This window comes from Rhinolophus sinicus, linkage group LG01 (genome assembly GCF_036562045.2).
Source record: "Rhinolophus sinicus isolate RSC01 linkage group LG01, ASM3656204v1, whole genome shotgun sequence".
Classification (NCBI taxonomy): domain Eukaryota; kingdom Metazoa; phylum Chordata; class Mammalia; order Chiroptera; family Rhinolophidae; genus Rhinolophus; species Rhinolophus sinicus.
In genome coordinates, this window is record NC_133751.1 from 676,372 (window position 1) to 699,633 (window position 23,262).

General features: G+C 52.1%; 1 protein-coding gene across 30 annotated transcripts in view; it reads right to left on the minus strand.

The window, feature by feature from the left end:
• Nucleotides 1-23,262, minus strand: part of PCBP3 (poly(rC) binding protein 3) — a 192,979-nt gene that overhangs the window by 64,359 nt on the left and 105,358 nt on the right. Inside the window, exon 2 of one of the 30 annotated variants that reach the window (XM_074321743.1) lies at nucleotides 20,162-21,178. The exons of 24 other annotated variants lie outside the window; for them this stretch is intronic. The gene's annotated coding sequence lies outside the window, so the exon portion shown is untranslated. Of the gene's footprint in view, nucleotides 1-9,725; nucleotides 10,085-10,690; nucleotides 11,425-20,161; nucleotides 21,179-23,262 lie in introns of those variants that run through there. 5 more of the 30 variants (XM_074322104.1, XM_074322201.1, XM_074321783.1 and 2 more) reach the window with 5 other exon arrangements.

Sequence of the window (23,262 nt, forward strand, 5' to 3'; positions counted from 1 at the left end):
CAGGGAAGCGCGGCTGGTTCCACGTTACAAACCACTTCCCATAATGCACCGCATCACAAGCTATGCTAAGCCTGCGCCCAAGGGCAGAGGGCGGGTGGGACACTCCGCAGCGGGGCAAAGTCCCCCAGGCCGGGTGCCACACATGGCCAAGCACTTGCTCTGCCAACCACATGGAGCAAAGGTGCCACAGGTCACTTCTCCGCCCTGGTGACAGGCATCCCGAAGATGTCCATCAGGACTGATGTGACCCGGGTCCCACAGGCGGCCTCCGCGCAGCCCAAGCCACGCTGACTGCTACGGAAACCGCTGGGGAGGGGGCCACCACACAATGGGCCGGGCAGTGACATCAGAGGCGGGGTGAGAGCAGAGCACAACAGAACACTTCCGGCAGGGCCTGTGGAGCAGCAGCAGAAACCTCCTGCCAGTGAGGAGGCGCCTTCGTTCCCAGAGAAGGTACTCGGAGGAGAAGCCAGGAGCACGGGCCATGGGCTGGCGGCCGCACCGGCCAGAGGAGGCCTGGGGGCGACGCGCCTTCCCCGCCAGGAGGGCGGCCGCCTCGGCTTCTCCTCTCCAGACCCCTTTACGCTTTAAAAACCACGGGGGCACCAAAGTGCTCTTCTGCATGTGGGCTCCACGTCTCCTTCCTTTCCTTGTGCTGGCATCGATCTGGTAACTTCCTCCACCCCTTTAACTTTAAACTGTCTTGGTCATTTAAGTCTTATAAAGAGCACGTCACTGGACTCCTCTGGGAGCAAATCTGAGATTTTCTGTCTAACAGTTTAACTGAGGTGTAACTGATACACATAAAACTGCCTATATTTAAAGTGTACAACCTGAGTTTTTATATTTGGGCTTGTATTTCTCACTTCTAAAATTTCAATTTGGCACCTCCCCGAAGAAGGCACACAGATGACATGAAGATGCTCCCATCACGTCACCAGGAAAACGCGAGTACAAACGACGGGACAGCAGCACACACCCACCAGAATGGCCCCCACCCGGGACACTCACAGTACCAGGCGCGGCGAGGACGTGGCCCCACAGGAAGTCTCACTCACTGCCGGTGGGACGGCAGGTGGTGCAGCCACAGGAGGACAGTGGGTGGTTTCTTACCAAAGTGACGTCCCCTCACCATAGGACCCAGCGATCACACTACTTGCTGTTGACCCAAAGTTGCTGCAAACTTACGTCCACACAAAACCTTCCCATGGATGTTTACAGCAGCTTTATTCATGACGGCCAAACCTGGACCCACCCGGATGCCCGTCCGTGGGTGATGGATAAACTGGTCCATCCAGGCGATGGGCTGTTATTCAGTGAGAAAGAGAAATGAGCCACGAAGCCATGAACAGACACGGGGCACCTTAAGTGCATATTATTACTAAGTGAAAGAAGCCCATCTGAGAAGGCGTCCAGTTCTGCGACATTCTGGAAAAGGCAGAACTGCGGAGACAGTGGGAGGTCAGGGGTCGCCAGGGGACAGAGGGAGGGGTGAGGAGGAGGAGCACAGAGGGTGCTCAGGGCAGTGACACGCTCTGTATGACACTGTGACAGTGGGCACACGTCACTGTACATCTGCCCAAACCCACGGGAGGCACAGCACCAAGAGGGGCCCCTGGTGTAAAGTGTGGGCCCTGGGTGATGACATGTGTGTGTCACTGTAGGTCCATCAGTTGTAACAGAGGCCCCACCCGGTGGGGACGTTGACGATGGGGGAGGCTGTGCCTGCGGGGGTTTCAGGGGGTAAATGGGAAATCCCTGTACTTCCCTCAATTTTGCTCTGAACCTAAAACTGCTGAGACATTGTAGTTTTTCACATATTTCAAGTGTGTGTCGTTCCACAGAAGCACTGTCACGAAGGTGTCTTTGAAAGCCTCGTCAGGTATTTCACCACCTGCTCAGCTCGGCGTGGGCGACTGCTGACGGCCACTTCCCTCTCGAGCAAGGTCTTCCCGCTCCTCAAGGTGCTGAGTGAGGCTCAGGTGAGATCTGGGCTGTGACTCAGGATGAAAGTCTGTGTTTGCTCTCCTCCTCGGACCCCATTCCAGCAAGGGCGGGTGCTGCCTTGCTGTGGTTTTTGATCCCGCCTTGTGTAACTGACTGAGAAGCGCTTATTCCAGAAAAGCTTGTGGCAAAGGACGGGCCTTCCTGTGCCCTGGCCTCAGCACACCCTCTGAGCAGGCCATGCTGGCCCACGGCGCAGCCCCTCAGCCGTCAGCCGGACACACAACACAGGGACACCGAGCAGAGCGCTCGCACTGTGGACGAGACAGGTCCCAGTTCCTGGCAGCAGGAAAGTCACCAGGGCGCCACTGGTTAAGGCGGTAGCACAGCTCCGCACTGCTCAGCGACATGGCGGACGTCTCCAGGGATGAGGACCCGCCAGCCGTGCTGACGGCTGGTGTGCACGTGCGAACGCACACAGGCGTGTGGCGTGTGTGATGCTGGTGACGATGAAACCAGTCACAAGAGTTGTCTGGAGCGCTGTGGGTGTTCCAAAGACACAAGACGTCCTGCAGAAGTCAAGTGCACGAGGGGCCAGCCCAGCCATGGACGAGAGGGGCGAGGGGCAGGGTGCGGGGGCAAGCGCAAGAAGCTGGAGGTCAGCCCCGGACACAAACACGGGGGGCAGCCACTGCCCCCCCCCCCCCCCCCCCGCCACCTCCCGGCACGGGCAGGAGTCTGACAGGCGGAAGGAGCTCGGGGTGAGTGGCTGGGGACAGACCCACGGCGCTGACAGGACGAGGCGCTCCCTAGGTGAGGCACCGACATGCGCTGGGGTGGAGCACCAGGCCCACCAAGCCCACCAGGCCCGAGGCTCCAGGACGAGGCAGCGGGAAGCAGAGGAGGAGGGTGACGCAGGCAGCGCCCGCCAGCCAGCAAGCAGCAGAGGGAGCGAGGAGGAGGGCCAGGTGCTTTCTGGAGGGAGGCCCGTGCGGGGCGACCTGCCAGCTCTGCAGCATGACTCCTTGTCCAAAAGGAAGTGGCTCTGGGACAAAGGACAAATGGGGCGTGCCAGCGTGGGGACCTCCCATCGGGTCCTCTCCAAGAGACCAACGGAATGTCGCAAACTCCACAAAGACAGGCAACGCACTTCCCATTAGGGTGTTTCTAGCGGCGGGAGCAGAAGAGGGCTGGCTGTGTGGCAAGGCTGCGGCCACTGGGTGGCAGCAGAGCGCCACGGCCCACAGGCAGGCCCTCAGAGCCGCCCCGGAACCTCCCCACGCAGAACACGGTCAGTCTGTCTGCGTGGGCCCCTGCGGGGGCCTGCCTCTCGGGTCGGACCCACAGCCTTTGTTCAGTACTTCCACCCTCGGTAACCCAGAACACACCAAGCCCACGTCCCAGCGACCGGCTTGGGATCCGGGTGCCACCCGGGCCTGGCCTCCAGGAGCTTCCGTCACACGGCAGTGACGTACCTGCTCCCGCTAGCTGCACCCTTGGGTCAGGCTTATGTCCACCTGGCCACCCAGCCACCGAGCTCGCCTTCACTGCCCCTCACAGCCACCAGCCCCTGGGTGCTCACACGGAAACGTCCCCAGGACTGCGGGCGCAGCTGGTCACACGAGGCAGCCCTCCCCCACGCGGCGGGGTCTGCACACGTCTCTGAGCCGCAGTACCTGCTCTCCAAACGCAGCTTCTGCAAATGCTCAAGGTGAGGGTGGGTTTGAGCTCCAGCGAGCCCAGAGGCCACCTCATGGCCCCACCACACCTGCAGATGCCCCTGCGCTTCCAGAACGTCCGCAAAGCACTGGGGTGACAGGAAGAAGTGGGGACTTGACACCCAGAGCAGGGTCAGAGCCCCACCAACCTCCACTGAGGCCTCGGGAGCAGCAGTGTCCTATCTGGAAAACGGTCATTTCTGACGTCTTCCCGCCAAGGTCTGTGGCAAGCGTGCAGGGAAATAACGCATGAGGACGCACTCTGACCAGGGGAAGGCCAGTGGGACATCTGTGCTCATTGTTACCAAGTGCCAGGCCGTCTCCAAAGAAAACATTCCACATAATTCAACAAGGAAACAAAACACCTTGACGATACGGAAACTGCTCTTTGTCAGTCTTTCTTACCCCACTGATAACGTTCAAATTAACATTTCCCCAGAGATGCCGGCCAAACACACTGGCCCAGCCAAGGGCCCAGTGCCATCCACAGGGTAGGAAGTGTCCCCGACACTCAGCCACAGAAAGGACCCAGGGCAGGACCTTGTTCATCCATGTCACAGGGTGAGGGCTCACTACTTCAGGCTGCTGTCATGCCGGGCCTGGGCCCTGAGGCAAGATGTGACAGGACCCAAGTCTAGACAGGTACGAAAGCAAGGCCCCTCCAAATCCCCCTGCACCCCCAGGCACCCACACGCCACAGGCGGCAGTCCCCCTTGGGCATCGTCCCCTCCCAACGTGGGCTCTCCTCTTAGCCTCATCCGGCTCTCAGAGCCCTAGGAGGTTAGCTCCTGCCACCTGAATGGCCCAGAGGCCACCTGTGAGGCCAGCTGACAGGTGACAGGTGAGTAATTCTCTTGGCACCCCTGTGCCAAGGGCCCTGTGACTCCACTGTGCCAGCCTCAGCTCCTTCCCGGCCACGACGCCGACGTCCTCACAGCTTTTCAAATCCATGCACACACTCACAGGACCTCTGGTGTGTCTCTAACTTCACTTTAGAAATCATTTTCATGCTGCAGGAACTGAAGGCACGCAGACCCCTTACGCCCTGTGCGTGTAGAGGCGTGTGTCTGCCCATCGCTTCATGGCGCTCCGTGTTACACTGGCGATGTGAATTCTAATAGAGACGTATTCTTTCTCAAGTCCTGTCAGAAAAAATACACTTCAATTCACTCCACAATCAAGACACTACATGGTTCATGGAAGTCTCTCCATGAAAAGCATGCAATGCTAAATCTGTATGCACCAAACAACAAAGCCACAAAATTCATAAAGTAAAAACTAGTTGAACGAAAGGAGAAATAGACAAATCCACAATTATAGTTGGAGACTTCAACACCCCACTCTCAACAAGTGCTAGGACAACTAGACAGAAAATCACCAACAATACAGAAGAACTCATGACCATCTACCAGAATGAGGTGCTTGACATTTGTGGAACACTCTACCCAACAACAGTAGGATACACATTATTTCCAGGCATCTGTGGACTGTTCACAGGACAGACCATACCCTGGGCCATGGAATTAACCGCAATAAGTTTAAAAGAATTAAAATCATAGAGTACATTCTCTGATTGCAATTAAATCAAACTAGAAATCAAGAACAGAAAGATAACAGGAATGTCTCTAAACACTAGGAAATTAATAACACACGTCTACATAATCCATTGGCCAAGAGAAAACCTCAAGAAAAATTTAAAATGTACATTGAACTGAATGAAGATGAAAATATAATATAACAAAATTTGTGGAATGCAGCTAAAGTAGTACTGAGAGGGAAATTTTAGAACAAAGTGCTTAAATTAGAAAAGACAAATGGCCTCAAATGTGGAAGCTAAGATCTCACCTTAAAAACTAGAAAAAGAAGAGCAAACTAACCCCAAATCAAGCAGAAGAATGAAATAGTAACTATAAAAGTAAAAATCAATGAAATTGAAAACAGAAAAACAGTAGAGAAAATAAATGGAAAAAATAAAATGGAAAAAAAAGCTGGTTCTTTGAAAAGTTCAACAAAATTGATAAACTTCTAGCTAGACTGACAGAGAAAAGACACAGTACCAATATTTAAAATGCCCCAAGGACTGTTACTGCAGAATCCACAGACATTAAAAGGAGAGCAAGGAAATGCTACAAACAACTCTACACACATAAATTTGACAACTCAGAAGAAATACACCAGTTCCTTGAAAATTACAAACTATCATAACTCACCCAATATGAAATACAGTATTTGGATAAACCTATACCATTAAAGAAATTGAACTTGGCTTAAAAACCTCCCGAAAAAGGAATATTCAGGCCCAGCTGATTTTACTGGAGATTCTACCAACTGTTTAAAGAAATTAACACCAATTCTACACAATCTCTTCCAAACAATAAAAGACAAGGGAACTCCGTTCAACTCATTTCAAGAGGCCAGTATTACCCTAATCAGAAACCCAGACAAAGGTAGAAAGTAAAAAGAAAACTGCAGACCAATATTCCTCATGAGCATAGATGCAAAAATCCTCAATAAAATATAAATACAATCCAGAATTATATACATATAATTATACATGATGATAACGTGGGATTTATACCAGGGATGCAAGGCTGGTTCACTGCTCAAAAAATTCATCAATGTGACCCATCATGTTAACAGTAAAGCAGAAGTCACATAATTGTACCAATTGGTGTATGGGAAGCACCCTGTTTCCCCAAAGATAAGACCTCACCGGACAATCAGCTCTAATGCGTCAGCAAAAATTAATATAAGGCCCGGAATTATATTATATTACATTACATTACATTACATTATATTCAGACTTACAGTAAAATAAGACCGGGTCTTACATGAATTTTTGCTCCAAAAGATGCATTAGAGCTAATTGTCCGGCTAGGTCTTATTTTGGGGAAAACATGGCATTTGACAAAATCCAGCACCCATTCATGATAACAATTCTCAGCAAATTAGAAATAGAGAAGAACTTCCTTAACTAGACAAAGAGCATCTACAGAAACTTACAGTTAACACCCCACTTAATGGTGAAAGACTGAACATTCCTCCCCTCTACCCCCACCTCGGTCAGGAGAAAGGCAAGGACGTCCACGCTCACACCACTTATCCAACATAGCACTGGAGCCCTGGCCATTGCAATAAGGCAAGAAAAGGAAATAAAAGACACACAGATGGTAAAAGAAGAAATAAAACTGCTCTATTTGAAGATGACAGGATAGTCCATGTAGAAAATCCCACGAAATCTACAAAAAGTCTCTTAGAAGCAGTCAGGGTTAGGAAGGTCACAGGATAGGATACAAGATCAACATATAAAGTCAATTGTATTTCTACAGACAAGTAACGAACACATGGAAACAAAAACACAATACCATTTACAACCACTTAAAAAGTGAAATCCTTTGGTGTTGAGTCTAACAAACATGCAAGTACTGATATGCTGAAAACTACAAGACACTGATGAAAGAAATCACAGATCTAAATAAGTGTAGAGACACATCATGATCAAGGAATGGAGGAGTCAGCACAGTGAAAATGTCACTTCTCCCCAAATAGATCTATGAGTCTCATGCATTTCCTACCACAATCCCAGTAATAATTTTTGCAGAGACAAGATTCCCCTAAAACATACATAAAGAGGCAAAGACACTAGAGTAGGTAAAAGAATTTTGAAAACCCCAAGTGGGAGAAATCACTTTGTTGTTCACACTTTCGATGCGGCTACAGCGATCAGGACAGTGTGGACCTGCTAGAAGGACAGACACACAGATCGACGGCACAGAACAGAGAACCCAGAGACACACCCACACAGAACAGCCGCCAGATGCTTCTGGACAAAGGTGCAAAAGTACCGAAGTACAGGCAGCACAGTCTTTTCGACAAATGATGCTGCAGCAACTGGACATTCCGAGGTGGCAAGTAAATACGCCAACCACTGCACTGCTCACCTCATGAATGCAGGACCAGGGCCTGCTGAGGACTTATCACATGTGACACTGAACTCCCAGCCAACAGCCAGCATCAGCCACAGTCGCGCCAACGGGCCGTCTCGAACGTCCACTGCCTGAGGCTTCAGGACGGCCCACGCACGGAACGTGGACAGATACACTGTTACTGAAACTGCTGCCTGTTGGGTGAGTTTTAAAGTAGCGAGAGGTAGCTGGGCCGGTTCCTTCCCTGCTGTGGTGGGTCCTTCTGATGTTTGTGGTCACGTCAGACCTCCCAGCCTGGCTCTGCACCATCTGTCCCCTACCTACCTTCTCCTGTCACCCACTTTCATGCCACCTACTCTTAGCTTCTCTGAACCATGTCCTCCTCACAGTCTGTCCCTTGGTATGCTGGACTACAGACCTGTCCCCACACATGCATGCACCACTGTCCCCAATTCTCCAGCTCTCCTGAACCCTTGCCCCTTTCTTCTGCACTTTCTCCCCTGCCCCACTGACACTGGCTTGATGGTGTTTGGCCACCGGCATGCTGGCTGACATGCTCACAGCAGAGGCTTCGACACGCTTGTGAGTGTGGGCTTTTTCTCTTTGCTTCTGCCAGTCCCTCAAGAACACGGCTTGAGCAGCTCCTAGTACAAGGAGCACGTGCTTAAAGCCTCGACGAGCCAGCCTCACTTCTGTGAGCCACTATACCCTGAGGTCACTTGTTATATGGCAGTACTGACGAATATGACATCTGACAATTAAGTTCGGGGACTCATCCTAGAAAAAGTGCTACACACCTCTGCCGAATAGCACTACAGACACCTTTGAAGCACTCCCCTTGGGAAGCTATGCACCGACGCCAGCCCCTAGTCCACCTTTCAAAGCAATTTTGAAACTCTTTTTCTGGAACGGCCATCAGAGCTGTCATCGTATTACGCTTGATGTCCTGAATGTCATCAAAATGTCTTCCTTTCAATATTTCCTTCATCTCCGGGTAAAGAAAGAAGTCATTGGGGGCCAGATCAGGTGAGCAGGGAGGGTGTTCCAATACAGTTATTTGTTTACTGGCTAAAAACTCCCTCACAGACAGTGCCGTGTGAGCTGGTGCATTGTCGTGATGCAAGAGCCATGAGCTGTTGGCGAAAAGTTCAGGTCGTCTAACTTTTTCACGCAGCCTTTTCAGCACTTCCAAATAGTCAACTTGGTTAACTGTTTGTCCAGTTGGTACAAATTCATAATGAATAATCCGTCTGATATCAAAAACGGTCAGCAACATAGTTTTGACTCTTGATCTGGACCGACGGAACTTTTTTGGTCGTGGAGAACTGGCTGACTTCCATTGTGCACTTTGACGCTTTGTTTCAGGGTCATATGGGTACCACATGCTTCATCACCAGTGATAACATGGCCCAAAACATCGTCTGCCTCTCCAAAAGGTCTCGGCAAACTTTGACTCTCCTTTGCTTTTGTTCATCGCTGAGCTCCTTTGGGACCATTTTTGCACACACCTTTCTCATGCCAAGATTTTCAGTTAAGATTTTTCTTTTTCTGTATGGATGTTTACTTGGTCTGCTATGCTTCTCACAGCCGAAAAATTTGCCACACAATTCAACAAATTTTTTGCAATGTTTTCATCAGTTCTGCTCAATACTGGCCACCCTGACCTCTCTTCATTAGTGATGGGTTCTCTCCCCTCAGGAAAACGTTTAATCCATTTGCATACTGCGTTTTCTTAATGGCATTATCCCTATAAACTTGAACTAACACGTCGCTGGTTTCACTTCCACTCTTGTCAAGTTTAACAAGAAATTTAATGTTTGTTCGTTGCTCTAATTCAAGCTCAGACATTCTCGCTAAGGCACACAAAAACATGCAACAACAATAATGAACACCACTCGGCAAGACACCGCCACACAGCGACACGAACACAGCTGTGGGACACTGATACACCAAGGTTATGAAACCTTCCCGAGCTGTTAGTACAGGGCTGCCGATGGAAGCGCACGGTGGCAAGTCCGCAAATTAATTGTCAGACCTCGTCTACTTCGCTCAGGTTAGTGCCTCAACTTAAAATCCTTCAGAACACAGCTCAGATTCCCCCACACCTGTAAGTCCCAAGACACAAGGCCTGTCCCACCTCTCAGTCACCACGGCAAGCTAGCCGCGCAGCTCCTCTGACCTCTCCTCTCCTTGGGAGACGTGAGGCGGGCAGCGTGCTGAATGTGCTGGAGCTCCCCCGGCGTCCAACTGGAAGGGCGGGCACGGAACTCCTGTGACAACTGCAGCCAGCCCCACACCTGGCCAGGCGCCGGGCCACGCACTTCGTCTGTGGCAACTCTTCAAATGAGCAGTCGCTATTATGACCAGAAAGAAGCCCGGACAGGTGACGTGACCTGCCTCAAGGGTGAGTAGGGGCTGCGTGCAAGGCTAACAGTGCACAGGCCGCCAGTCAGGCTGCGGGCCCGGGGCCCGTCCGCCCCTCCACCCTCTGCTCCAGAGGCCCCACGCTGGCTGCTCCCCCTTCCCTGCCTGCGTCTTACAGGAGCACCGAATGGTGCCCAACTCCCACCCGTGGCTGGTGACTGGTCCACTTTAAGTCTCACGTCATCGCCGGTCAATCTGGGCATCGGCGATTAAGCAGCCTGCCAGCCCCTGCTCTTATGCTGATTGACAATCAGTCTAAACATTCTCTCTGCAAGTGGAGGATAGGGCGTAGATTAACAAGTGAGTGAAAAATAAGCAAATGAACACCAGACTGCCATGTTTTCAACCCGCCCAAACCAGAAGCAGTCATGAGTCAGACAAGGATGCGATTTCTAGTGGCACAGAGGACACGTCCCCACAGAAGAGCAAGCTTAAACATGCACAGCCAGACGGATTAGAAGTCAGAGGAAAATGAATACAGAGTTGCTAGCACAGCACCCCAAGTACCAGGACCGTCAGAATGTGCCAGCTCCGCTCAGGGGCGCCTCCTGCGTCCTTTGCTCTGCTGTGATCTGTGGCACTTTGGACCAGGTGCCCGCCCCCCCCCCCCCAGGGAATCCCGCACCACACAGCAGTGGGTCTGGGCAGTGGTGTGACCAACACTCCTGCACCGCCCACCTTGGGCCTGGTTGCATGACCTGTTTGCGCCAGCAGTACCTTCATGGACGAGGAGGCCGGACACAGGTTCCTGCCAGCGGCTTGTCCTGGGCTCCTGCAAGCCACCAGGAGAGAAGCCAGACGAACCCAGAGCAGCCTTGAACCGAGACGCATGCGTGGGGCCTGGCTGGAAGGTTCTCACCGCGGCCACTTCACCCACACACACGAGGTACACATTTAATCTCAGATACTTTCCGTCACCACCATGCAGTTCTCACACATATCCAGATCAAGGATTCTTTCATGTCACCTAACACCCAGTCTCCGCTCACGTTTCCAGCCTCCCCACAGATGCCTTTTCACAGTTGCTGTGTTCAGTAATAACTAAATCAGGTTTCCAGATGGCTTTTCTGACATTTTATTCTGGAGCTGCCCCCTCTCTTTTTACATGCATTTTATTTGTTGAATATACAAGTCATCTTAGAATCTTCCAAATTCTACATCTGGCTGAGTGCCCGCTCAGATTTTGAATGTCCGTCCCCTGACCTAGAATTTCTGTGAACTTCCCACGGTCAGAGCAGGGCAGCCCCTCTCCTGGTGCCGCTGTTGACGAGAGGGGCTGGTGGTCTCTCTGTCACCAGTCGCTTCTGTAAGTAAGAACTGTGCCTCGTCCACTGTTTGAAACTCGGTCTCGCAGAAAAAGAGGACGCGTGATGGAGTCTTTCCCTGCTACTTACTGCTGGTTAGAACAGCGAGGAGCTTTACCAGAACGAGCACACGTCTCTTCTTGCCATGCAGACGCGTCAGCACTCACGGATTACTACGTATGTGCTGTGCGTCAGTCCACTGTTATTGCTGAGGTCACAACGTCACATCTCTGGTACCCAGAGCCCTTAAGGTGGCCATGTGTGATTTTGAAATGACCTCATCAGTCCTGTGAGCTGCCTTACTCTTAGCCCAAACCAGCTGTTCCAGGCCGTCGTGCACATTTCTCTGATTGTATAACAAACCACATCTCCAAGAAACGTGCCCTGTTAGTAAACAAACAGAGCTTAGAGACCACAATCTGGGTGGCAGAGGTGTGCAGAACTCCTGGAATTCTTTCCATGAAACGTGCTAGAATACATTTTTTTTAAAAAGCTCAGCCAGACAATGGACTATTAGTCAGTGACAAAAAATGAGTTTTTTCTGTGTGAAAAAACACAGAGTAACACAAAGTGTGTCATGTTAAATGACAGAAGCCAGTCTGAAAACGCTGCATACTATAGTAATCTTCTAGCCCAGAGAATGATACAATAATTCAGAAAGATTGAAACCACACAGGGTGTATCTGTGGCCACAATAGAATTAAATGAAAAATAATCAGGGCGGCCAGATGGCTCAGTTGGTTAGAGTGTGAGCTCTTCACAACAAGGTTACCATTCAAGTCCCACATGGGCCAGTGAGCTGCGTCCCCCACAACTCGATTGAAAACGACTTGACATCCCGGAAAAACACACTGTTCCCCAATATTCCCCAATTAAAAAAAAAAGAAAGAAAAGAAAAAGAACCAACAAAAAGATGTCATGAACTCCCCAAATATCAGAAAATTAAGCAACACCTAAACAACTCACGGTTCACAGAAATAAATTGCAAGAGAAATTAGAACTATTTTGATAACAGAATGACTTTTGAAAAAAAACGACACATCAGAATTTGTGGGGTGCAGCTAAAGCAGAGCTTGGAGAAAAATGTGGGATTATATTGGAAAAGAAGATCAGGCCAAAATCAATGACAGCTTCTACCTTAGGAAGCTAGAAAAAAGACAACACATTAAGTCCCAAGTAAAGAAGGCAGGTGTGGCAGGCACAGTGACGTCCCTGCCCCGAAGACACCCCTGCCATAGCCCCTGGGACCTGTGAACATGTGGCCTCATCTGGCAAAGGGACTCTGCAGCTGTGACTGAGCTTCCAGACCTGAGACGGGAGACTACCTAGCGGACTACCGGGCGGGCCACTTTGGTCACAGGAGCCCTTTAAAGGAAGAACGTCTCTGAGCTGGGTGGAAAGGTGACACAGTGGAAGCTGGATGGAGGGTCCAAGAGGCAAGCAGCCTTGCTGAGGCAGGAGGTGGGGGGGCGGCACGGGCCAGGAAGCAGACTCCCCCAGAGCTTCCCGAAAGGCAGAGGCCTGCGTCCCCCGAGGGCAGCCCCGGGAGAACCGTGCTGGAATTCGCGCTACAGAACTCGAAGGCAGTACAGTTGTGTGGTTTGAACCGCTAAGTCTGTGGTAATATTTACAGGCAGCTATAGGAAACGAACACAGTAGGAAATGATGAATATGAATGGAAATGAATGAAAACATAGACAACAAAGGAAAGGAAAACAGTAATGTAGAAATATAATAAAAAAAGAGAAAAACTCCTGGATGAAGAGAAAAAGAGAGAAAAGAAAAATCCCAAATGACAATTATGAAAGGTCAGTTGTCATTACAGACCCGACAGGTATCAAAGTGATCACGTGGGATATTATGACAAACAACATCAGGCCAACATGTACATCAACTTAGATGAACTGGACAATTTAAAAAAAACACAACTCCTGAAACTGACACAAACTATGAAAGGAATTTGAATGCCTTTACTGAAAAATGCCCTTACTGAAAAACCTGAATTTGTTGTAAAACACCTTCCCGCCAAAAAGACTCCTGGCCCTGGACATCCTGCCAAACGTGCACAGAACTGATGACACGAATCTCACACAAACTCCTTGAGGAAAACAGAGGAGAGGAAATAAACCCAAAGTCGTCACACAAAGCAAGCACGACTCTGATTAAAATCTGACAAAGATTTGAGAAAAGTGAAAGCTGCAGACCAATATCTATTGTGACAATAAGATGTAAAACTCACCAAAACATCAGTTAAAAAAAAATCCATCCAAGAACCATGACCAAGTAGGATTTATACCAGGAATGCCAAATTGGTTCCACATTTGAAAATCTATCCATATAATTCACCATATTAACAGGATATAGCAGAAAATTATCATTTTAACAGAAGAAAAATCATTTGACAGAATGCCGCTCAGAGCGACACTCACGTGGATGGCAGACAGGAGAGTGAGAAACTCTAATCTGCGGGCCTATCTTTTAGAGGGAAAGGGGCATGCCACTATGCTTCTCGGTGACTCGGTGACACAGTGGCCTCAGGCACCTTCTGGAGACCCCATCCGACTGGCCTCTGAGGAAGGGAGGAGGGCCAGCCAGCTCGGTGACCCTGACACTGCCTGCCCACGCCTGACTGAGCAGGACCCGCAGGGGGTTCCCGGTGACTCCTCCCCCCACAGGAGAAGGGCACGTCCCTGCCCAGGCGCCCCGCACGCCCTGTGGGGTCGCTCTGAGCCTCACGGCCGAGGATATCCGGGCACCGAGTAGGGGTGGGTTGGAAGGCAGCTCCCTCCGCGAGAGGGGCCCTTGGATTTACAGAATGAAAAAGTAGCTTTGGTTTCTCACTGCGAACTATTTCACCCTCGAAACACTAAAAACGATGACACCAGTGTACGCGACCCTAAGAAGCAACAAATGTTCCCATTGCTCTAATTGCTTCCGCCTGTTTTCAAACAAACGAAACACAAGACTGCAGAGCCCTGGCCCAGCAGCCCCCTCTCTCTCCCTCTGTCTCTCGCCCCACCCGGCACACAGCTGGCTTCTGCGTGAGCCCCTAACAAGACGGCCTATCGCCCGCCTGTCGGCGGCACCAATGCATCACACCACGCATGTCACACTGCTGCTTCCGTCAGGACGGATCCCACAGACGCACGCGGGCCTGTCTTCACTCTGTGTGACGTGTGTTTATACACAGCACCCCTACCAAGCCCCAGCGGACGCCTGAAACCAAGATAGAACCAAACTCTATTTAAATTTAACTAGGTTCTTCCTTCACATACAGCCCTACAGTTTAATATACAAACTAGGCACAGTAAGAGATTACCAATGACTAACAGTAAAACAGAACAATAACAATATACTGTAATACAAGTTATGCGAATGTGGTCTCTCTCTCCAGTAATTCTATACTTTCCAGTCCAAACCTGCTCCTGAATCCCTTCCAGGGAGTACATGGCTTGGTGTCGCCCGTTTCAGGGGGTCCCTTGCTGAAGTCCTTGCATAAGCTCGATGCTTTTTAACAACATGCTGCTGTCAACCGGAACGCGTTTTCTGCTCATGCTTTCCACCCACAAACTGAATGTCTTCTCCATCTTAACTAAGCACTTATCATGCAGCATGGCTGGACCTTTTACAGTTTCAGACGCAAGGTAAATTTAGCACGAGTTTCTTTTTCCTTTTTCACAATTTTCACAGATAGAAGATTCATTCTTACCACAGATCTCAGCACACTCAGCACCCAACTTTCTCCTTTCCTCATTAAGTCGAGAGCCTTCACCGTGTCACGTCAGGGAAGCACTGCACGGCTTCTCTGTGGCACATCCGAACTGCCCTCACCACTACTCTTGTGCTTTGGGGCCACTGTTCAGCAAAATAAGAGTGACGGGAACACAAGCTCTGCGGTGCCCACAGTCGGCCTGACAACAAGATGGCTAAGTGGCTAACGGGCAGCCAGCATCCACGGCACGGAGACACCAGACAAAGGGCTGACTCACGTCCCAGGCGGGATGGAGCACTCAGAACGGCACCAAATTTAAAACTCAGCAATTATTCATTTCTGGAATTTTCCATTTATTATTTTTGAACTATGGTTAATTGCAGGTAATCCACGATAACTGAAACCACAGGAAGCAAGACCGTTGATGGGCGGGGGGACTGCTGTATCTAGTCCCATGTAAACTGGACATTTCCGAATATTTGCACAGGCACCTACTCAGGTGTGTCTCCTGTGCACGACGCCTCGTTTTCCTCGTGTGTATTCCAAGCAGCAGGGCTGTGGAGTCCTGGTGACATGGCAATCCTCCACCTCCCTGGAGACAGCCAGGCTGCTCTCCCAGATGGGAGCCTGGCCTGGCTCCCCCAGCAGCACCAAGGGCCCCCCAGCATGCTGGTCGCCCTTCCATATCTTCAGCCCACATCTGCCAGCGACATTATGAAGCGGCCCCTCCCCTGTCCCCCTTTTCATTCCTGGGGCTGAGGGAGGCTGGGCCCCTCACTGGACACTGGCCAGGATTTCCTCCTCTGTGGCTCCAGTAATCCTCTGCCTCATTTTCAAGGGCCATTATTCCTCTGCCTTCCTGATCAGTGGCCTTCTTTGCACAGTCTGCATGCAGGCCAAGCCTCTGAGGACACAAGGAGGTGCTCAGAGGACACTGAGGACCCTCAGCTCCTGCTGGGATGGGGGTGGCAAGGTGGCTAGGCACTCGGGGACAGGCCTGGAGGGCTGGTGGAGCCTGCAGACGGGAGGTCAGGAGCAGGTTCAGGGTCAGGCTCCTGTTAGGTGCCCAAGAAGACCCTGGGGGAGGACAGTGGGCCAAGCCAAATGCATCTCGAGCGAGAGGTGCCCACGCCACATCCCTGTGAGGGGAAAGCCTGGCAGAGCAGGTGAGTAACACTGCGCCACTCAATGGCGGACAAGAAAAAGAACACACGTGGGGCCAGGAAGGAGCGTTCCCAGGGGTGGGAAGGTGGGGCTGGCGAGGCATTAGCCACGAGAGGAGAGGTTTTCAGAAAGGAGCAACAGAACAGCCAATAGTTCAGGGACTTTAAAACTCGGCAGGTGGTGCGTAAGCTGCGTCCCACAGCTTCTGGGCAGGGACGAGGTGGGAGTCTGGCCAAACGCGGACAAGACAGTCTGCAGCTCAGCATTTTTCTAAAACTTTGGCCCAAGCAGTTAAAGGTAACTAGGAGCCACAGATACTTAAAAAGAAAGGAATTAAAGTTATTATTTGTGATAATGTGGTTCGGTACCTAATATGTCCCAACTTATGAGAACCAACAGGACGCAGTTTATTGCTGGCAGATAAAGTAAGGAGGCAAAAATAAATACCTTTACTATCTATCAGTAATAATTACAATGGAAGCCAAGAACACAAAATATAAAATGATCAAGGATAGCAGGAATAAGCAGTGTGCAAGCGCTTCACAAGAACACCGTCAAATTGCACTGCCTGCCGCTTCCCTGAACTGGAAGACCCTCCCTCCCAAGAGAAATGCACCACCTTGATGGCAGGCCAACCCAAACCCAACTGCGGTTTTCAGATCTGACCGAGGGGCTCTAATGCTCGCCTGGAAACACAGAGAACCGAAATCAACTAGAGTTTTGGAGAACAAACAGTAAAATGGTACATACGGTGGCTGTTTTGCAGAAACAGACAGACATCTGTGAGATGCAATGTGTCCGAGAGGGCTAACGGGCAGTAAGTGACTGTGGTGAAAGCGACACTTCCCCTCAGCAGGGAAACTGATTGACTGTCGACACCCTGACACACCTGGCCGGTCCTTTCACGCACTCAGACACCTGGCTGGTCCTTTTACAATAAAAGGCAACAAAGGACAGGGGCCGGAGGGGCGGCATTGGTGTGTGTGCTGGGGCTGCGCCTGCAAACCTGCCTCCAAGGTCCCCGGCTCAGCTTCTCTACTGCTGGACAGGAAATGGGCACCACTCAGGGCTCCGACCGCGCCCACCTACAGCTCACAGCCCCGGGGACCAAGGCCAACACAGGGAGCTGGCTCTCTAGGGAAAAGGCCACCGTGCGCGACTCAGTGGCTGCGTGCCCACCTGGAGCCCAGCCTCTCCCCGGCCGAGACCACCCTCTGTGGCTGCAGGACTGACGTCCTCTCCTCCATGGCTGCCAGCATCCCCTGGCACCTCTCGTGCTTCCAATCTCTGGCTTCCTCCATCTCCGACTTGTCACCCACGTTGACGGGGTCAGGCCACCCAGCTCACCGGCCTCTGACCCACTCCAAAGCTGCAGACTAGGGCCTTAATATCTACACAATCCCTCCGCCAGGCAACACGACCTAGTCAAGGCCAGGTCCCACGTGCCGTCCACTCAGGAGGCTGGCACACCAGGTGAAAGTCTCGGGGGCCATCCGGGAAGTCTGCCCACCACACCTGGAGGGCTGGCTTTGGGTCTGTTCCCCAATGGGCGGCCTGTCCTTTGCCCCTCAGTGTGGCGGTGGGAAGGGCCCTGGCAGAGGCAGCTCCTTTGCTGCGAAGTGGCCCCTTCAGCATCTCCACCAGCACTGCCTGGGGGAGCTTCCCGAGGTGAGGGGACACCCCCTGGGGATTGGTGGTTCCAGTCTGTGACCCCAGCCCTTGGGCTGTGCTGTGCAGAGACCGCTGGGCTAACCCCCTCACTCTGAATAAGGACAGAGAACACCCACCCCGCGCTGCCAAGTACTCTGCAGCGTGCACAGGGCTACACGGGGGGGAGCGCCAGGCCCCAGTCTCCCAGGACGATCCTAGCGTGAGAACAGCAGGTCAGAAGGGAGCAGCGTACGAGGACTGCGCTCACTGCACCGTTTCGAAGGGGCCCAGGCCGAACAGCGCCGGGCGCACTGTTCGCTGGGGGCTCGGGTCTCTGGAAACAGGCCCCCTGAGCACTCCCGCTTGTGCACGCAGGCAGGGCCGGGAGCAGGAAGAGCTGCTCCTTCCTGCCAGGCCACCTCCACCTCCACGGAAATGCCCTCACTCACTCATGGAGGCCCAAGAGGAGGCAGGCAGCATTACCTTCAAGGTCCCCAGCTCAGCTGCAGCCAGCTCTGTGCGGCCTTCTCCACGACGCTGCCCCAAGAGGCCCCACAAGGCTGGGAGGGCCACTGGAGGCAGGACACAGGAGGAGGCAGTGGCTTGGGGGGTGCTCTGTACTCACACTGGGGACTGGTTGGGGCGCCTGACCTTGGTTTGCGGGTGGGGGTGACCCGACTTTTTGCCACTCCCCGCTCCCTCATGTTCTTCAAAGTACTTTCCTGCCCTGCCCATCACCCACCCAGCTGGGGGGAGGGGGGTTTCCTGAAACCCCAGCAACAGCCTGAGTCACACAAAGACAAGACCCTCCCCCGCCAAGGGCACAGGGCATGGGGGGTGTCCCCAAAGCCAGGGCTGAGAACGTGGCCCAGCCAGCCACTGGCAGAGACTGACAGCAGCTCCCTCCATCCCTTCCTCTGCTGACAGCTGGACACCGGGCACAGCTGGCCTGCAGGATTTGAGGGTGAAACTCGGAGTCTGGCAAAGTGAGTGCTGAGCTTCACCCCCAGAACCCCGGCCTCGCATCCTATACACATGGAACCTCTTGGGGACAAGTGATAAAAGCTGGTACTGTGCTTCCTGCACTCCTGGGACAAAACCAACCAGGGCTCCCGACCTCCCGCAGGACAGTGTTGGCGGCAGCAGCACCCTACTTCTACACCAGGAAGCAACAACAAAACACAACTCTTGTCTTTGGCCAAACTGTCCTGAGGGGCAAACGATAAAGAAAAACATAACAGAATAAAAACAAAGTAAGTGAAAAATCGTAAGCAAGGTTTTTAAAAAGATTATTTGAAAAGTCTGGCCAGCACACAAGCAAAAAGCACATAAACCCACGTGCCGTCACCACACCCAGAGAAGGGCGGCTCTGCCCCTCAGCTGCCAGCAGGGCTGTTACAGGAACCGAAGACGCAACCCAGTCCCCGTTTTGAGGGGCTCTGCAAGGGACTTTCAAGGAATAAAGAATCAGAACAAAAGCCTTCACAACAAACTAAAGACTTTTGATTTCAAATTATAATTCTGTCCAATACAAATGGAAGAGTTAATCTTTACTGAAAACAAGAAAAAGGTACAAAGGAGCCAATCCTGAGGACGCGGGAAGGGTAAAACTTTTATCCTTACGTGGCCTACGCAGGTGTCCCTGTGGTGGGCGCCCGCCCCTCCAGGCCTTCCTCGTGCCCCACCAGTGTTCTCATACCCCACCTGCTCCCCAGAAGCCCTGCCCTGGGGTCCTGCTCCCTCTGAAGCCACAGGGATCTGCCCGGGGGGGAAAGTAGCAGTCCCCCAGGGGATTCCGCCCCTCCCACACACCCCCACATCACACAGGCTCCGAGGCCCCTCCCCTCACCCTGCTGACCCCACCCTCCAAGCCCTGTGCAGGCCTGAGGGCTGGGCCATCATGCCTTGAGCTCTCAGCCCAGGAGACAATACAGATACTTGTAAGGACTATTAAGCCAAGAGGAGGCAAGGAATGGAGGTTAGGCCATTAGAGCTGGTCTGTGTTTTGAAAGCTCCTCCTGATCCCAGAGGACAGGACCATGGCTCCGAGACAACAGCAAGGAGGGGCCCTGGCCTGGCTCCCCAGGCCCCAGAGCTGGGGCTGTGCGGCCGGCCTGCCTGCCATGCTCCTGGGTGGCGCCCTGCGAGGACCAGCACGAGCCCCCTGCCGGGAGGCACCTCAAGGCACAGGAGGGGAGCTGGCAGAGGGGCGGTCAGCGCCACAGGGCAACTGGTCAGCTCAGTAACGTCACTCAGACACACGGGAGGGACACACAGGGCGAGAATTACAAACACGCTCGGGTCCGATGATACAATTACTTTCAGCTCTGGTACATCGCACGTGTAATAAGCACGTGGGTTTGCTGTTTCCCTTCTGGTTCCACGAGACAAGCGTCTTCTGCAGGTGAGGGATCAGCAGATCAGTGACGCAGTGAGGGGCCTGATTAGCGCGCAGTCTCGGATCCCGTCCCAAGGGAAGTCCTTCCGGGAGCGGACAGCGTGCACGCACACAAGTGGCCTACTGCAGTCAGATGCTGGGAAAGGGGTGGTCGTCAAGTCGGAGAGGTGAACACAATGAAGTGACGATGTACTGCCAGGGGTGGGTCACCGACCTCCCTGTGACACGGCGCAGATGAGCAGATGCCGCGAGGACGTGGAGTGTGTGTGTGGGATCCCAGCTGGGCCGATGCCCCTTCCCCCGTCACCTCCTTTCCCATGGAGAGGACACCGCAGCCTGCTGGCCGGGGACACTAGCTATCCTCCAGACAGGGACAGAGGGACCGGGCCGCGCAAGCGCTCACAAAGGCTGGAGTCACAGATGCACCAGCCCACACAGCTCTCCTCAAGCAGTTACGTCCAGGGTGAGACCTCTGCAGGTGGATGGGACAAAGATAGTGGGTAAGGAAGGCCACGCTGTGGGCTGAGCTGGACAGCGTTCCGGGGTCAGGTCAGTGGGCATGGTGACAAGAATGGGCTGGGGCCAGGACTTCCGAGTTCAGCCATGCCATGTCCCAGAAGGACGCCAGGACCCAGCCAGGTGGGGCACGGGCGAGAACACAGCTGTGTGCACGGCAGCACAGGCAGAGGACCGGCCACCATGGGCAGCAGAGCGCCGGGCAGGAGGCGGCCAGGGCTGGCGGTGTCTGTGCAAGAGGCCTGGCGAGGAGGGGGCCTCCGGGACACGATCACGCGCACGTGTCGGTGCGGCCAGGCCTGAGCCCCGTGTCAGGGCTCGAGCACACAACGTGCCTGGCGCACCACCCACTTCATGCTCTGCCGGCAGAAATCGCAGCTTCTTCGGTTTTGATGGGTTTCTTCCTCCACTGCAGCCTGTGCCTAGAGAAAGAGATGTCGTCGCCACTTCACAGACCTGGTCCATGTAGCTCAGAGCCCACCAGCCAGCAGGCAGGGCCCCAGCGACGTCTGGCTCTGCGTGAGAAGCCGCTGAGTGCCCAGCGCCCGGCCCAGCCTTGGGGCTCTGCCCAGCCCACCGCGCTGTACCCCTTGTCCTGTGGCCTCCCTGCCACCCAGCCGTCAGTGCTGCTTCAGCGTGGGCACCACGCACCATGGAGAACCGTGGGACGATGGCTGTCTTACACTTGACAGTGAAGAAAAGTGGCCGTGGTGCCAGTATGAGGCTCAGCGACAGGAAATACTGTCACCAGAAGCAAACCGCCCTCCTGCACTCGGGACCCCAACGACATGCCAAGTGGTTGTTTGTTCTTTTCTCATCACATTTATCATATTCTGGGGCATTTAATTAAAATTCCAGCTTGAGGAAAACATGAAGAAACTAACACAGAAAGCCGGGCTACAGCAGCCCGGTGACCCCTCTGAGCAGGCCCCCCTCCCCAGGCTGGCAGGATGCCCGTCAGGAGGGGGACAGGGGAGGGGCCAAGGCGACCCCACTGAGGAGTCATCGCACTTGCTTAGTGGGAAGCTTTTGACTGTGATTTAATTTAAAATCCGGAGCAAAGTGGTGTGAACAATACAAAGAACTTCTCTATATCCTTAGTTGTTCCCATTTAGGCCTGTGTGCCAGGCATGTATTTATTCATTCATTCACTCACTCACTCACTCACTCACTCACTCACTCATCCTCCCTATGGATCCGCACCACCTGAGACTGGTAGCAGACATCATGCTCCTTGACCCCAAATACTTTAGTGTGTGTTTCCTAAAACCAAGGACTTCGGCTAAACAAGGTACAATGAGCAAAACTAGAGCATTTCACATCGATACAAGACTATTACACAATTTCCTGGCCACCCATTCACCTCACCCCACCACCAGACACACTCTAACGTCATTTTAACCCGTCATAAAAATAACAGGAGAGGGCATTTTAGAGCCGTAAAATTAGAAATGCTATTATAAACCATGCCGCCCTATTAAGTTCAGGAAAACGATTTTCATGTGAAATCAAAGCCTATAAGAGGTTTTTTAAAAGAGAAAAGAAAATAAGAACCAAAATGACATCCCTACTGACAATAAACACTCGAGAACAAAAATAGAAAAGCCATCATCTAATTTCTTTAAATTGATTAAAAGGCATTAAGATAATAACACAGAAGATGAAAAAGACATAAATCAGAATTAGAAAAACTCAAGAATGAGGTCATAGAACTCAGGAAATAGAAACAAAAGAAAAAAATATTTCAATGCCAAGATGAGATTGGAAGACACAAGATCAGATAAACACAACAGAGGAAAATGGAACAAGAGAAAACCTTTAAGAATCAAAAAGAAAAAGCAATGAGAAGAATTCAAGAAACGTGACACGTAAAGAAGACAGAAAGAAGTCCACACAGAGAAGTCTCCTTAAGTCAGAAACGTATGTAAGACGAAATGCACTGTCGGATCCAGTCCGCTAACACTTTACTTCTGGGAGGCGCGTCTGTCTCAGAAAGCAGAGTCTCCTATGGATTAGTTGAAGATTCCTTGCACAATTTTGATGTCACAAGGCTGCTGATCTCATAAATGGCACGGGGACTTTCAGTCTTTTCTGTACTCGGAAATAATGTGCACACGTCACAGTCCCATGTCCTTCAGGACCGCGTCTGGTGGCACGGGGACTGCAGATCTCTGAGCCCGTCTGCCACTTCCACGGTGACGGGTTGTTTAGGCTTCCTACATCATACTGAGGCAATCTGGTCGGTTTACATTTTTCTAGAAAATTAATCATTTCATCTAGATTTTGCAATTTCTTTGCACAGAGTTGTGAATAGCAGCCTCTGAAAGCGAACAGCCTCCACATCTGCAGTCACAGCTACTTTCTGGTCAGCCAGGTCTTGCGGTTTTGCTTTTTCTCCCCCGCCGATCAAAGCTGCTGACAGTCTAAAGGATTTTATGGTCCTCTTCCAGAATTTATTACACCAGCAAGAAGTTTTCAGGTGCTACTGTTTTCATCTCTACTTTAC